The following is an 18,139-nucleotide window of genomic DNA, read 5'->3' as shown; positions in this document are numbered from 1 at the left end:
TTTTAAAGAGTAGAGGGCTTTCCTAATTAAAATGTTTCACAGTTAGAAAGCAATCCGCCAAACACTGTTTCTAAAGAGTCATTTAAATAAGTGTGTGTGTGTGTGTGTGCGCGTCTGTCTGTCTGTCTGTCTGTCTGTGCGTGCGTGCGTGCGTGCGTGCGTGCGTGCGTGCGTGCGTGCGTGCGTGCGTGCGTGTGTATGCGTGCGTGCCTGTGTGTGAGAGAGTGAGATAACAAAAACAGAGGGCAACTCTTCGCTTACTATTGATTCCAAATACTGTATTAATACATCAGTTCCAAAAAGCAGAGGCAGAGAAAACCACACAGGTCAAAACCACTATTGACATCTTTCCAATTTCTACCAGCGAGGAAATAAACAGCAGTCACCACCACCAGGCACAAACCACTGCCAAACTCTGGCTGTCAGGTTGTGTGGTAAGATTGACAGACAGAATTTGGCAGTGGTGTCACATTGCATAATATGCACATCGCATAATATGCGCATCGCATAAAATGTCATATTTTTTGCAACTTTTCGCGTATTTTGCAACTTTTCGCATATTTCACATATTTCACGGATAAAACATTTTTTTTATCGCAAAATCAAGGATTTTTGCCCACACAATCAACGATTTTAGTCCGCATAATCAATTATTTTTGCCCAAGTTTTTCTGGGGGGTCTACTCTAGTTCATGCTCCCAGCCTCTTCACTAAATAAACCAACCAGACCACCATTCAGGGGTTTTTAAGTTTAAGTTGGTGGGTGACACCAACAGCTGACTTTACACATAGTCTCTCGCTTCTTCTCCACACCTCCAATAGACCAGTGGTTCCCAAACTGGGTCAAATTATTCTGGGGGGCCCAGTCCACAGATGATTAACATAATGTGTAACATTGTTTTCTCACTCAGCAGTAAACAAATCAACATACAGTATAAGAGTATACAGGGTATCTACACATTTATATTAGTTAATTATAAGTTATAATTGAATGACTTTTAAGACCTTTTTAATACCAAATTGTCAAATATTACGTAAGACAGAGGCAAACATTGTGAAACGCCTCACAGTGCGACGCGTTGTGAGAATGTAGTTTGGCTATTTTCACAATGTTTATCTGTGGTGATTATGTTGGGGGGGGGGGGGGGGGTCGCGGCCCCAAAAAGTTTGGGAACCCTTGCAATTATTGACCAGAGTTCAAACCCCCTCTGAGCAGGAGAAAAAGAGGATGCTCTCTCGCTCTCTCTCTCTCTCTCATATGAAGGGGAGAAAAGAGGGAGAGAGCAGAATGCCAACAGTGGATTCCTTTCATGCCAGGCTGGTGGATGAGGAGCTGGACATTCACCCTGCTCTGTTCCTCATGCTGTAGTGTACTCTGAATTAGAGTTCTCAACGGGCCTGAAAATTAAGGCCCAGGGCCCTAACTGGGCCGGCCCGAACAGGGCCGGAACAATTACCCAAATTTAGGCCCGAAAAACCCGAAAAAAGTCACGCATCCAACAAGCTTGAACTGAGCAGATTGGACCTTCCGTTCCAGAGATAATGGCCAAAACATCTTGAATGTTTTGATGTTTTTTGGCCATTTCCGTCAGTTTTCAGGCTAGGAAGGTCTGACGACGATGAACTACAGTAGATACCTGATACAGATACACTTTGAGCTGCATCCATCAAATCCACTGACATTTCCGTCTACCTTACCGTTCGGCTGCTAGGGGCGGTTGAAATTTCTTTCTTTTTTTCGGATCCCGAGGCTCGGCTCGGCCCGGCCAGACTAGAGCTACTCTGAATCTCACTCATCCTGCTCTGCTCCTCATGCTGGGGCTACTGTAGTGGAATTCACGGTCAATCAGTGATGAAATAAAAGGGTCAGAGTCAGTACTTAGAAGGTGGTGGTGTTGGTGCTTTAATACATTAGCGCAGGGGTCCTCAACAGGGGGTCCGTGACCCCTAGGGGGTACTCAGAGTTACTACAGGAGGGCCAACAAATCTTTGTGTGATATGATTTTTATGTTTTACATTAACCACTTGAACCCTAGCATCCCTATTCTGAGGAGAACTTTAGCCAAAAATAGCAGATCTACAAGCTCACAACACCTCGCAGCGCGAGGCGTTGTGAGCTTGTAGGTCTGCTATTTTTGGCAAAGAGATATAGGTGTAGAGGGGGAAAAGCAGACCAAGTAAAAAAAAAAGTTAATCTGAAACACAATTGTATACACTACAGAGGGGGTCCCTGCTTCATCTCTCTCTCAGCTAGGGGGTCCCCTGCATTAGCGGACAAGGGAGATGTACATTGAGTACTCACAGGCCTGTGGTACAGTCGTTCTGCCAGGAGCACATGGAATCAGACTCATGGTTATACTGTCATGTTACAAGGACAAGCTGTACCATAAACAAGGTCTATAGGAGAGACATCTTGGCTCTTACGTCATGTCAAATATAATGTATCATAGGGCACTGAGATGAATAACATAAGATGAACAACATAATGTACTGAAAATAAGGTTACATATAACCAATTATAATAACATAACATGATGTCTTCCTCACTGCTCTGAATCTCACTCAGCCTGGAGATGGACATTCATCCTGCTCTGCTCCTTATGCTGGAGCTACTCTGAATCTCCTCATGCTGTTGCTAGCCTGGGATCAATAACATTTTCGTGTTTCTGATCCGGTCGGAGCGGAAATAACTGATAAGTTATCAGGTGGCCGGAACCCACGACTAGTGCCGTGCACCTCCAAAATGATTCCCCTAGTTTAAAACTTGTTTAGTTTGGTATAATCGTTTCTTTTGGTATAATAATGGTTTGGTACGTACATTTTCTATTCTAACTCGTAGCGCGACAAGCGAGGCTAAACTAATTGATTCACATTATCTGGGGAACAAAAACAACCGGAACCAACCACCGGAACCACAATTATTTTTATTCCTTTTTTCCAAACCGGCTCACACGGCTAGTTTCAGCGAGGTTATGCTGTAGCAGGTATTGACTTCACGGTTTCCAGCGTCAGGCTAGTTGACCCTTGTTGATTCCCCTCGACTCCAGGATGAGTGAGATTCTTCAGTTTTATGTAAAGTACTTTGATAAGTGCTTCATAACTAAAGTATATCATCATCATCATCATCATCATCATTAATCAAGTGATTTCTGCAATGACGTCTACTACGATGCATGAAAACACATTCTCTGTGAGAGAACAGTTTGTCCACAATGTTCTTTTGAGTAAGAGCAAGTATATATACTATTCAAAACCACAGAAAAAGGTGTGCCTGGTGTCTCAGATATAATATGCTTCCTGTGAGAGCGAGGAGGACTGATATTAGAACCCGACCCCCGTCTTCTTGTCTTGCATTTCTCTCCTCTCTCTCTGCCCTTGGTTTCCTGTCTCTCTGCACTGAGCTATCAGAAATAAACCATACAAATGTGTGTGGGGGGAATAAATCATAAAAGAATGACAGAAAGATATCAGGCAACAACTGCTGCATAATAGCTGAGTCTCTCAGAACAGAGGCATTTATTCTGTTCCATTGTTTTTCATTCATGTTGTGTCTGAAAGTGTTTTAACCCATTCAAACCAGGAACGCATCTGTGTAACCACTTTATACATATTGTATACTTTGGCTATTCAAAAATTGCTTTTAGATCTGCTATTTTTGAAAAATCTTGAACATTTATACAAATATTTGAATATATATATTTAAAGGGAACATTTTTGACTCAAGTCTTTGCTTCTGGGGGTCCCTGGAACAAAATATTTTGAGATGGGGGTCTGTGGCCAAATACATATCTAAAAATATTTTCTAAATCCTAACAGTATGTTGCAAAATGACATGTGTTTGGCCGTGGACCCCCATCTCAAAATATGTTGTTCCAGGGACCCCCGGAAGCACAGATCGGAGTTAAAAATGTTTGCTTCAAAGATTTGCGGTTACAAGGGATAGACCACCATAAAGAAGGGGTAACAGCAAAAGGAAAAGATAGAACCATCGACCTATTCTGATTTTTAATCTTCTCCTTTGAGCACTATGCTAACAGCTATGGATTTAAGCTAATAGCCAAACACACCAGAGCCAATCCCTCGTTAAATAAAGATAATTGGAAAATGACTGCTGGCTTCCACTTCCACTGAAGCTCTGGGGTTCAGTCAATTTGTTAATTTAGATTCTGACTGAGGTTCTGCCATGACCTCACCTCACCCCACAGTGAACCCAACACAGCAACTTCTATGAATCCAAGCCATCGCGCGCGCGCACACACACACACACACACACACACACACACACACACACACACACACACACACACACACACACACACACACACACACACACACACACACACACACACACACACACACACACACACACACACACACACACACACACACACACACACAAGGAAGACATTCTGCCACTTAGAACAAATTGTAGGAATTCCACTGTTACGCTGACAATACGAAGCCCTACATACATTTTGGCCATTTGAAAATAGCAGATCTACAAGCTCACAATGCGTCGCGATGCGACGCATTGTGAGCTTGTAGATCGGCTATTTTCAAAATCATTTTATACATTTTTTGACATTACAAAACTTGTGAAATCGGACATTCTGCATAATGAGTACTTTCTCACGAGGTGAGAAAGGTCACAAGGTGTCCGACTGACTGACTTTAAGCTTTATTTTTTGGGGGGGATTATTTTAGCTTTAGCCCAGACTGTAGAAATAGGATAATACAGTCTGTCTGTAAACTGGTTCTGCTTCTCAAACATCAGTGTTCTAAACTTGGTGGTGTTTGGAACCTCCTGGGGAGAACCTGTACCTGTAAGATTGTCACACAGTGAACACTGTGACATTTGAAATATAAGGAAACGAATGAAGCAAGGGATAATTGTCAGCACGCTGGTCGTTGTTGAAAAATAACCCCCGACAGGATGATTAAACAGCAAGGCGGAGCCCCGAGGTGTTTAATCATCCTGAGGAGGGTTATTTTTAAACAATGACGAGCGCGCTGACAATTATCCCGCTTATTAAAAGGACTACTTAATAAATTAATAAATTGACCCAAAAGTAACAACAAAACAAAGTATTTCCTTGCTTAAGGCAATGAAAGTATTCCGTAAGTGTTGCTCTGGCCGTCCGCCCAACTCAACACGTTCGCCTCGGAAAACAAGGAAGTGTTGATCAAATAGAATACATTTGTGGTTATTGCATTGTCTGTTTCTCGCTTCAAATGTTTTCAAAAACATTCGTGAGAGCAACGTTTAGCTGTAAAAATGACATGGTGTGTTTGTTTACATGGCTGTCATGTTGGGTACAGCATAAAATTCAAGCAGCACAGCAGGTTCTCTGAGTCTTTGATTAGACAGAGGTCTGTTATTAAGCTCATCGTTATTAGCAAGAAATAACACACTGCTGAATTCAGCGATTCACCAATCAGAATCAAGCATTCAACCAAGCCGTGTAATAAATGGTCATACATTTGCCTCGCAAAGACTTACTGATATCAATGTGCTTAATAATATAACATCCTATCTTAAATGATCTTTCTTTGTCTAGAAGCCTTTTTACAGGCAATGAATTGCCTGTAAAAATGAATTTCCTCAAAGTTCAGCTAGAAATGGGCTACCTAAAGCAATACTGAAACAATGACTCTCCAAGCAAAACAAAGAATGAGCTACTGAAGCTAAATTTGGAAAGTTCCTGCCTCCTGGTAACATACACTCCTTATCGAGGAACACTGTGTGGACAAAATGGAACAAAAGAACAAGAGGGGAAGTGAGAGTGTGTGAGTTTAATCCAAATTAAAATGTCAAGAACCACAGTAACACTACTGACCTCAAAGTAAAAGTTAAAAGGTCTCCCTTTAGAAAACCAGAGAGTTTATTAAGCCATTAAGACCTGGAACGCATCTGTGTACTTTAGATTTCTTTGGCTATTCAAAAATAGCAGATATACAAGCTTGTAGATCTGCTATTTTTGAAAAATCGTGAAAAAATATTTTTTATATTTTTTTCAAAAAACTGTTAGGATTTAAAAAACATTTTTAAGAATCAACTCAGGTCTTAATGGGTTAAAAACAAGTTTAAATGGAGCCGGCAGACCCTACGGAAAGGCCGAAGAGCAGAACCCACTCTGGCACACCTAGCCAAACAACAATCTCAGAGCTGGCTAACGTAATTGCATGTCTCTCTTGCAAAGTCACCCTAGCCCCGGACAGAGTGAGCAATTCTACCAGCTGACTGGCTTTTTAAACTGGCACTTAAGGTATTTTAGTTGATCCCAGCAACAGCCTGTCTTCTTTGCTGGGACTCTGTCAATCTTTCTCCCTTTCTTGAGATTCATGTACGACACAGAATTTGTTAAAGGAGCATTTCACCCCTGGAAGAAACTGCAATCACTCAATGGTAATAGTATTTGTAGTAGATAACAGTAGCACAATTTAAAATTTGCACCCTATGGCCAGAAAAATAATGAAATCTGTGTGTTTGACTAGGTTTTGACTGGACTGCTTATTACTACAATGACCATAATGCTTTTGGTGCACTGCCCCTCCTTGTGGCAGGGGAGGTGCGGTGTGGGTGGGATCTCCAACAACAACGTTGAAACAGCATGGCAGTGTTGCCATGTCTGCTTATTATAAGCGGCTTCTTTCTAAAATGTAGTTGATATTTGGGCTTGTATCCAAATGTTTTGATTGTTGTTTAAACCAGTGGTTCTCAAAGATGTTCATGTATTTTTCCACGGACCCCGATCTGAAATTATATTTTGTGCCAGGAAGCCCCAACCAAATATGTGTTGTTAAACGATTAAAAAATACTCCACATTTTGCACTTTTTTCCCCTCAAGATTTTTTGGAAAATAGCAGATCTACAAGCTCACAATGGGTAACATCGCAACGTGTTGTGAGCTTGTAGATCGGCATTTTTCAAATATATAATATCCCATGTTAAAGTGCTCTTGGCTTAGTTATCTTCTTTTGGGCTTGTTTTCATAGACCTGGTTTCTTATTTCTTTCACAATATCTGGCAACACTGGAAGTCAGTTTGTTTACCATCTCCACGTTGTATTTGGATTCTTTCACGCTTGCGCTTGTGAAACACTACACAGGATTATTATTTCATGTCAACATTCAAGTACAACTATCAGAAGATGTAACTCAGGTAAAGTAATGCGTCACTCTTCAAATTTAACAAAAGGTCCGCGAACAAATGCGCAGTTTGGGCTGTTTTCTGTGTTCTGTTGTGTCTAAAATCTCTGCCAGGAGGGGGGTGGGGGGCTGTCCGCTGGCTGCATGACGCGTCGAGACAACATGTAGTGCGGAAAGGAATGATGTAACATCTCGTGACGTAAATAACGTCACGAGATGTTCGAAGATTACTATATATCTCAAAACACAGATCATTCACAAAAATAATAATAATTGAGTCCTAAACTTCATTACCATTGGGTCAGTTTCTTCCAGGGGTGAAATGTCCCTTTAACCATTTAAACCCTACAGCAAGGGTCTTCAACATTTTCAGGCCAAGGACCCCCTAGCTGAGAGAGAGATGAAGCAGGGACCCCCTCTATATTGTATAAAATTGTATTTCAGATAAACCTTTGCTGCCCTTTTCCCCCTATACACATACTGTATAACTCTTTGCCAAAAATAGCCGATCTACAAGCTCACAACGCCTCGCAGCGCGAGGCGTTGTGAGCTTGTAGATCTGCTATTTTTGGCTAAAGTTCTCCTCAGAAAAGGGATGCTAGGGTTGAAGTGGTTGATGTAAAAGGAAAAAATCCTATCACGCAAAGATTTGGCGGACCCCCTGTAGTAACTCTGAGGACCCCCTAGGGGTCCCCCTGTTGAAGACCCCTGCCCTACAGTATTTTCCCTCTACACACCAAATGCCTGATCAACAAGCCTGTGAGCTTGTTGATCTACTGTCAGGGACCCCCAAAATGATATGTTCGCTCATTATGCCCAGAAATGTGACGCTAGGGTTCATGTGGTTAGAAGAAGCCATACATTACAATTTGCATGACATGTATTGGATAAACTTCCAGCCTATGGGAGGATGGTGTGAATTACAATTATTTGAACACTTGAATTACTAGTAACTTAGAAGATTTGGAATATTATTACAAAACACACATTAACCACTTTAGCCCATATACTTTGGCTATTTGAAAACAGCCGATAAACAAGGTCATAATGAGTTGCGGCGCGTTGTGAGCGTGTATATCATCTGCTATTTTCAAAGGATTTTTTATACACGAGTACTTTTACTTTTGATACTTTAAGTATATTTTGATACCAACACTTTTGTACTCTTACTTAAGTAAAATTTTGAACACCGGACTTTTACTTGTAACAGTAGTATTTCTACATTGTGGTATTGATACTTTTACTTAAAGGGGCTACACCATGAATTAAAAAAATATATATTATATATAAATATTGCCCCCTAATACGTTTTAAACAGGTTGTAAGCCTAAAAAACATCCAGATATTTTTTTCTCACAATCTGACTGTCTGTCATTTCAAGCTTTTTCAGCTGCAATACCAAAACGTCCTATTGGGCAGGGGGGAGCTACTGAGCAATTCTGTCTGGCCATCATCAATGCAAAATCAGGGCAAGTGACATCACTTGCCCTGCCATTCTGAAATGGCCTGTTCAGACACGCCCATTCAGGAAATCCATGAAATGAGCATGAATGACTGAATGTTAAAAAAAAATATTTTTTGGGGTACAAGAGACACTGGGGAGCCCAAAAAATACTAAAAACCTGAAAAAAAATGAAATTCATGGTGTAGCCCCTTTAAGTAAAACACATGTCAGTACTCCTTCCACTAGTGTCCAGTCAGTCACATGACTAATACAAGTATTCCAAAACTGCGAGGTGGAGAATGATTCACATCTGCTCCTCAAGCCCTGGCATCCAGATGTTTGAGAACCCTGCCATCCAGATGTGTGAGGCCCAGTAGGGTCCTTTCTTTTTCCCAGAACTCTAAACGTTCTGGCTCTGTGACTGCTTGGCTCCTCTGACAGATATAGGCTTTTGGGATTTAAGTGTCTGTTCATCTTCTCTCTGGATCATCTTCTCTTGTTGTAAACGTCCCCCCTGCCCCCCCTACCCCTCCCCCTCCCCTTTCCTTCCTGCTGAATGCTTGAATAGTCATTTTTGACATCCTTCCTCTCTCTATCTCTCTCTGCCAGCATAATGTCCCAAACATACAGTAGAATATTTGCAAGATTCAACGTGAATGTATGTAAAACAATGGAATTTTAATATGCATTACTATAATGGTAAATGGTGCATTTATATAGCGCTTTTATCCAAAGCGCTATACATAGATTGAGCATTACATTCACCCATTCACACACACACATTCACACACCGACAGCAGAGGAAACCATGCAAGGCACCAACCTGCTCATCGGGAGCAGTTAGGGGTTCAGTGTCTTGCTCAAGGACACTTCGACACTAACTCTGGGGGAGCCCGGGATCGAACTGGGAACCTCACGCTTCCCATCCGGCTGCTCTACCCCTGAGCCACTGCCGCCCACGATAATAATAATATACTGTATAGATACCATACCAGTATAGGAAAAGCTGGCGATACTGCCTAAAATACTGATATCGGTATAGTGAGAATGCCAGTCTATGCCACAGTTGATGTTACACTACTGTTTTATATTAAAAAATATATATTTGTATGTGTTCCTATTTCAAGGACCCCCATAACTCTGAGAGGAACCAAATGGACCTTTGGTTTCATTTGTACACTCCCAGAGTAGCAGACCTGTAAGGGTCCATTTGGAACACACTGTTACCGATACGCAAGTTGTGGGTATCAGAAATGGGTATCAGGAAGGATAAGAATGTATCGGTGCATCTCTAAATAGTAATTATAAACTGTATTTGTACAGCACGTTTCAAAACAAGGTAATAAAAAAGAAAGTGCGCTAGAGAGAAGAGGATCATTATCAAACCGTCATGCTGCCAGACAGATAAATCTATTTATAAAGAGACACAGATGGCCAAGAGAGGTAATAAAAAGAAAGTGAAACAGGGGAGGGGAAGAGACAGAACAATGAGGACAGATACAATGACAGAAAGAAAGTCGATAAAATGGATTACACAGGTAAAACGTGGAAAGAGTGGCTCAAACAAGACCGATATAATAGCAAAACAAAGAGATATAATAAACGGATATAGGCTTCTGAAAGGCTTCCTCGTGAAAGCACGTTAATTATCAATGCTATAGCACAGGGGTCTTCAACGGTTTTCAGGCCAAGGACCCCCTAGCTGAGAGAGCAGGGACCCCCACTGCATGTTGTATCAAATTGTGTTGCAGATTAACTTTTTCATAGATTTCAGCTGGATTCATGTTTCAGATTGTTAACCCTCAATGTTTAGTCAACTTAACCGTTGGCTCTGTAGTTGGTCTGCTCGTTTTCCCTCTACACCGACTCTCCGAAAATAGCAGATCTGCAAGCTCACAACGCCTCGCAGCGCGAGGCGTTGTGAGCTTGTAGATCTGCTATTTTCGGCTAATGTTCCCCACCGCACAAAGATGTGGCGGACCCCCTGTAGTAACTCTGAGGAACCCCTAGGGGTCCCGGACCCCCTGTTGAAGACCCCTGCTATAGCATATCATTATTATTATTATGATTATTATGATGACATTCAGTAAAAACAGAACTATGACAGTGTTGGAGAACTTTGCTCACACTTTGAATGGTCGTTGTTAAGCCTCTGTCTGTCATCCAGTTTTGTGGACTGGACAGAACATAATTCTGGTCTAAGATCATATTCTGAATGATTCAGTGGAAGGATTTTCTTCTTATGATGAGAGTGAGTCAGTCAATGACTCTTATGATGAGAATGAGTCACTCAGTACAGTGGTTGTCAATGCCGTAAGAGATGAAAATTTGTTTTCGTGTCTTAGTGGCAACTGATAATTAACACTCTGACCGCCGGGCCCGTAGCCTACGGGCCGATAAATCCAACCGTAAAGTGCCGATCCCATAGCTGTGGTGCTTTTTCCTTTTTTCGAAAAAAAAAACTTTTCAATTTTCGACACGGACCATTTCATTGTAACACCACCGGAAAAAGAATTAATCGGGATCCGGTTTTGCCGATCCCGTCTGCCCTCGTTGTAATGACGAAACTGAAACCCTATTTTCTCCTTGTAGTTTTTTCTCCTCGGTGATCACTGTTTAACATAAACCGTTCTAACTACAACATGGCGCACCGTTTGAGCACTGCTCGAACCAGACAGATGTCCACGATGTAAACAAACAGTGCACAGCTCAATCTTACGGATTTTAACAAGGTCTATGGCGACGTGAAAAAAACAAAAAACAACAATAAAACGTTGGCACTGGTGAGTACATTATGAGATTAACCTCTGGCGGTCAATGTGTTAAACATGTTGTTGTTGCGGTCTAACTTTGTGTTTTTCGTGTATTAACGCCCTACTTGATCATACTACAGCGTCACACAAAAGCACCAAAAGTAGCAGATCTACAAGCTCTAAACGCAGCGCGAAGCGACACGTTTAGAGCTTGTGGATCTGCTACTTTTGCCGTTTTTGAATCGAATCCTGAAAATCTCTGTCTGTCCTGTGGTTTCCACCGGACAGAGACGTTATACAGTATGTGAGAAATTATTGGACACACACGCACACACACACACACACACACACACACACACACACACACACACACACACACACACACACACACACACACACACACACACACACACACACACACACACACACACACACACACACACACACACACACACACGGTTCGTGAAGCGATGCATCCCGGGCATACGGGAATAAATCTGATGTTTACGAAACGGGGTCGTTGCCATAGTGACCCTCCAGGACCTGTAAACTGTCTCTCTCTCGTCTCCGCTATGCTGATTTACACTAACTGGTGCCCAGGGCAAGAGGAGAGTCAGAGAGGGTAAGAGGAGGGGGGGTGAGTCACACATTGACTGAAGACCTCAGTCTGCACAACATCAGAGTCAGGTTATAAATCTCTCTGTCAGAGCGGAGGCAGCCAGCCAATCAAAGGGCATGCAGTGGAATTTGGGAGGCTTGTGCAAAAACTCAACTTGACGAGGTGTTCCCTGGAGACAAACACACTGACACTCTTTAATCCATTCAAGCCAGGAACGCATCTGTGTGTCATTTTTCGATTTCTTTGGCTATTCAAAAAATTGCAGATCTACAAGCTATGAACTGTGAAACTATGAAGCTATGAGCTATGAAAAATCGTGAAAATGTGTGCAAATCTTTGAACATAATATATAACTATGTTTTAAAGTGAACATTTCTAACTCCGATCTGTGCTTCTGGGGGTCCCTGGAACAACATATTTTGAGATGGGGGTCCACGGACAAATACATATCATTTTGGGGGTCCTCAACATGGACAAGTTGGAGCACCACTGATATAGCAACATACCGTTAGGATTTAGAAAACATTTTTAGATTATGTATTCGGCTGCGGACCCCTATCGCAAAATGTTTTGTTCCAGGGACCCCCAGAAGCAAAGATGTGAGTTACAAATGTTCGCTTTAAAAAATATGTATTCAAAGATTTGCACACATTTTCACGATTTAAAAAAGAAATAGCAGATCTACAAGCTCATAGCGCTATTTTCAAATAGCCAAAGTGTAAAATAATGCTTTTTAGCTCAAATAAAAATGACACAGATGCATTCCCGGTCTAAATGGGTTAAGAGTGAGGTAAGAAGAAGACGTTTTAAACGCCGTCTCCAGACTTCAGTATATGTTCAGTCAGTCACAGGAGAGCAGAGAGACAGTATATGTTCAGTATATGTTCAGTCAGACACAGGAGAGCAGAGACATGTATATGTTCAGTATATGTTCAGTCAGTCACAGGAGAGCAGACAGACAGTATGTTCAGTATATGTTCAGTCAGTCACAGGAGAGCAGAGAGACAGTATATGTTCAGTATATGTTCAGTCAGACACAGGAGAGCAGAGACATGTATATGTTCAGTATATGTTCAGTCAGTCACAGGAGAGCAGACAGACAGTATGTTCAGTATATGTTCAGTCAGTCACAGGAGAGCAGAGAGACAGTATATGTTCAGTATATGTTCAGTCAGACACAGGAGAGCAGAGACATGTATATGTTCAGTCAGTCACAGGAGAGCAGACAGACAGTATGTTCAGTATATGTTCAGTCAGACACAGGAGAGCAGACAGACAGTATGTTCAGTATATGTTCAGTCAGTCACAGGAGAGCAGACAGACAGTATGTTCAGTATATGTTCAGTCAGACACAGGAGAGCAGACAGACAGTATGTTCAGTATATGTTCAGTCAGTCACAGGAGAGCAGAGAGACAGACAGCCGGTTTCACTTCAGCATCATGTGTCAGAAAGGAGAACAAAAAAAAATGTCCGCTTCAGCACTTTGGCAAGTTTGGCTCGTGGATGATATATCCGCAATAAAAAGCACCAGCTATGCACAAACACACAAGACAAACCACACACACACACACACACAAAAACCTGCCATACAGTACATACAGGACTGAAGGCATAGCAGGGTTGGGCTGGGCACTCTGCAGCACAGCATGCATGAGTACTGCTACTTGGAACACACCCTTTTATTGTGTGTGTGTGTGTGTGTGTGTGTGTGTGTGTGTGTGTGTGTGTGTGTGTGTGTGTGTGTGTGTGTGTGTGTGTGTGTGTGTGTGTGTGTGTGTGTGTGTGTGTGTGTGTGTGTGTGTGTGTGTGTGTGTGTGTGTGTGTGTGTGTGTGTGTGTGGCCACTATAGGCAAGACAAAATGTGCCAATGGTTAATGACAGATCTAAGCCACACATGATTATATTTGGACAGAGAGAGAGAAGCCATGCCCAGATGTTCCAGCAAACTGGCACTCTCACTCTGTCTGTGTTCTTCTGTGAACACACACACACACACACACACACACACACACACACACACAGTAAGTACCGAGTTCCCACAGCACTCTGGTCCAAGAACACATGTTTTTTTATGAATGTTTTTCTGCAGACTAATGTGAAATGAAATGCAACAGAGCATCTTAATAGATAGCCTGGGATCCAGACTGCTTCACTACGCTCGGCGGATTTTTTCCCTCAGTCGCTATACACAGTCTGGAAAGCCTCCTATCTCCGTGCACAAACGGGAGAGAACGGCACGCGTCTTCCGATTGGTCTGTAGGGGAGGGGGGGCGGGACCAGTGTTGTCCAATGTAAAACTCGAGTCACTTCCTGACTTGCCTACAGTATGTAATTGAAATACAAATAGGAGGCTGGACAGACTGATAAGCGAAGTCAAATCAGTCGAACGTAGTGAATCGGGCAGGCTACTTAATAGAGGTCATCTATAAGATAAGCTCGTCTTTACAGTGGCAGCAGGACAACATCTGTTGTGGGGGTGGGGTGGGGGGGGTCGGTCACAAGGAGATAACCATGAGATGTGTATCGTCTGAAAACACATGTTGACCATTGGATTCAGGCCCACCTGGCTTAGTTTATTGTGCTAGAAAGCCCTGAACCTTAAACTCACAGATGTGTAACAGTGACTTTTCCTCGGCCAATATGGGTGTTTCACTGTTTTGCTCAAGTCTGCTCTGTTCCAGCAGAGCTGATTTCATAGTCCAGACAAACTAGATAATGTTGGACCTCAAAATCAAAGTAATTGTAACAGAATTCTTTTCTTCACAGACCATTTCTATGAAGTCACCAGAACAACATACTAAAAGTCCTAAGAAATCCTAGTTGCGGAAATATGTTTAATTGGCATCAATCCAAAATGGCCGCCAATTATTGTCAAAAAGCCATATAAAATGATGGTGAGTCAATGTCAATTAAAGATATTTCCGCAACTAGGATTTCTTCAGTCTCATGAGTCATCAAAGACAGAACTGACGAGGACATGTTGAAGGTCTCCTTTTCCATTCCTGGGTTTCTCGCTTGCGTTTGATTTGTCTGCTGGGAGCAGCCGGTCCAATTTTTAACACTCTTGTGTAGATGGACGGAGTCGAAACGCTTTGCTCCAGCCAGGAGACAGAAGATCGACATGGAGCGTCTGGCCCCCCTGTCTGTCTGTCTGTCTGTCCGTCCGTCTGTCCGTTTCTCAGGCCATTATCACAGCCAGAAGCCAGTGGTGGAAAAAGTACCACAATATCAAAAAAGTACAAAAGTATTGGTTGGCACCAAAATATACTTAAAGTATCAAAAGTAAAAGTACTAAAATGTTTGAAAATAGCAGATCTACAAGCTCACAACGCGTCGCAATGCGACGCGTTGTGACCTTGTAGATCGGCTATTTTCAAATAGCCCAGGAATAAAATAGGGCTAAAATGGTTAATGTATGTTTTATAATATAATAATGTATTCCTGCAAGGTAACTAGAAACTAAAGTTTTCAAATAATTGTAGTGGAGTAAAAGTACAACATTTGCCTCCGAGACGTAGTGGAGTAGAAGTGAAAGTACTGCAATTTGAAAATACTCCAGTAAAGTAAAAAATCACACCTGTGTGAAGGTAGCGGCGCCTTTGATACATTTTGTCATCAATAAGTGTTTATAATGTGTTTATAGCCACGTGTCACGTGAAGCTTGACCAATCACTTTGTTGACGTGTCTGACCAATCAGAACGTTGACGCAAAAGCCAGGTATAGAGGGCTACGGCTAGCGCCGCTAAAAATCACACCCAGTGTGAAGTGGGCGGTGTGTGGTCATCACAACATGACTCACTTTAAAAAAAGGACAAATGACTTTTTTTAAAGTCCATACTGCTATTCATAGGGCTGCACATGTGTCATGTGTTTCGCTAGCCAATCACAGTCCTGAATTTGCAAAGTCAGCCAATCACATTACAGTTAGTGGTGATGACACTAGCTGTAATGTGATTGGCTGACTTTGCAAAAGTATCGATTTGCATTAACAATGGAAGGGTTAGGGGGTATACAATGCGTTGTAGACTATTGGCCAATCACGGTGCAGGATTGGTCGGTGTCCAAAACTCACTTATAGGGGGCGGCTACACCGCCCCAAAAATACCTAAAGATTGTACTTAAGTACAGTACTTGAGTAAATGCACTTAGTTACTTTACACCACTGCAGGAGACAGAAGATCACGGAGCGTCTGTCTGTCTGTCTGTTTCTCAGGCCGTTATCATTATCACAGCCAGAAGCCCATCTGAAAAGATTCATCCATGGAAAAAGAAGGAAAAAAGGCCCAAAAGGCTGTCCAGGAACCCACTAAGTGGGAGCCCTTTTTCCCCCTTTTTCTCAGGATCAGTCAGCGTGAAACAGAAGAGTGTTTCTGGGCTTCCATCAGGCCAACTAAAGCCAAAGTGGCAGGTCAAGAAGAAGAGCCCCGTTGGGAGTTCTCTCTCTCTCCGTTCTCTTGGCAGCTTACAGTACATCGCTGAGCCCAGCCGCCCTCAGAAAACCAGATTCTTCTGGTAAGAGTCTTAACAACCCTCCCTGCAGCATGACGGTACAGCAGTGGAAGAGGAACACCTGCCAACTATTCATCTGAAGTGTGAAAACTTGGGACAGGCCTGTCACAATTATAATATAATCGCAATGATTTGAGATAATCACAATTATTTAATCGTCATAATCATTTCCATGTTGATAATTTTTCATATATTTTCAGACATTTCTTTTGTTTATATATATATATATTTTTTTTTTATCCCACAATTTTTGTAACCCATTTTTTCACCCAGTGCCAATTGCCTAAGCTTGTAATCCTGGGCGCTACTCTCCCTCTGCCAGCCTGGGGAGAGCCCCCAACCCACAGTGCCTAGAGAGCCTCCTAGTGTCGTCAACACCTGCTGCAACATCTAAACTAACTTGGCCTGGCATTGGCCCGACTGATGGTGTGGATTCACTCACATACTGTATGTCCCACGTGTGAGTGGATCCGCATTGTCGGTCTGGCTAGTGCCAGGATAACCCTAACCCCCTAATTAGCACCGTCTCTATCCCAAGAGACAATGGGGGCAGTAGCATGTCACTTGGACACAGGCCGGGGTCTGATCAGCCTCGGTCGGGGTCGCCTGGAAGAGGGTGTCTGTTGCAAGACCCCAAACACCCAGTGACTCCAGGAAACAACACTGATGATGTGTCCAAGTTTGTGCATCAGTTGATGTTTTATTAACCGTCATAATCGTGACAGCCCTAGGGACAGTCTTGCCTCTCTCCCATCAAAGGAAAGCAACATGAAAATAAGTCAGCTGATTTTGTTTGCCAACACAGTTAACACCTCGGTGGACTTGGGCCAACACATCTAACTATTGGCCCCTGGCCAGGACAGCCATCTGCTACATGAACACGTAAGTTCTTAAATATATATTTATATATACACAGCAGTACATGCATAGAGTTAACACCATATACACAGCACTTCCTGTTAGGAAGGAACACAATCAACCTTTCCACAACACAGCAGGCTGTGAGGTCATTCAGAGAATGACAGACACTGGGCTCACAAACAGAAATAGAGCCATTACATTACACTACATATTTCCTCTCCTCTCCTCTTTGCATGAAAGGAAACATTACGTCAAATCTTAAACAGGAGGTTGTTGGTCATCGACAAACTTTTAAAAACATTTGTATGTAAAAACAGTGTTTTTTTATAACAGTGTTTCCCAAACACTGGGTCGGGACCCATTTGTGGGTCATGGACAAATTGTTATCGTTCAGGAGTAAATATAAAAAGTATTTTTTTCCTACAATTTTTAAAAAAATATTTCATTAGATTAATGAAAAAAAAGGGAAGTATTAAATTTTCAGAGATTACAAGAATGTAAAAAAAAATCATATACAGGTTTGAAAAAATAAAGAAACTTTTAAGGAGTAGTCTAGTGAAAGTAGCGCACCACAAGTCGCAATAGCTTGTAGACCGGCTATTTTCACTAGTTTGGGTCCCGGGGAGACATCGAATTCCTCTTTTGGGTTTCGGGCTAAAACGTTTGGGAACCCCTGGTTTAGCACCTGCCACCATGACACCATCATCCTCATCATCATCATCGTCCACTGTGAGGAAGAGGGACAGATGACTGGACCTAAGTGCGAGGGGTTGGAAAGAATGCACCATGGTAATGACCATGAC

General features: G+C 42.3%; 1 protein-coding gene and 1 long non-coding RNA gene across 10 annotated transcripts in view; both read right to left on the bottom strand.

The window, feature by feature from the left end:
* Positions 1–18,139, bottom strand: part of LOC311038482 — a 389,296-nt gene that overhangs the window by 45,939 nt on the left and 325,218 nt on the right. The window lies entirely within an intron of this gene.
* The window catches only part of abi1a (abl-interactor 1a), a 100,128-nt gene that overhangs the window by 43,896 nt on the left and 38,093 nt on the right, over positions 1–18,139 (bottom strand). The window lies entirely within an intron of this gene.

Source organism: Gymnoscopelus microlampas, assembly GCF_963454915.1.
Source record: "Gymnoscopelus microlampas genome assembly, chromosome: 22".
NCBI lineage: Eukaryota > Metazoa > Chordata > Actinopteri > Myctophiformes > Myctophidae > Gymnoscopelus > Gymnoscopelus microlampas.
This window is presented reverse-complemented; position numbering and strand designations above follow the sequence as displayed.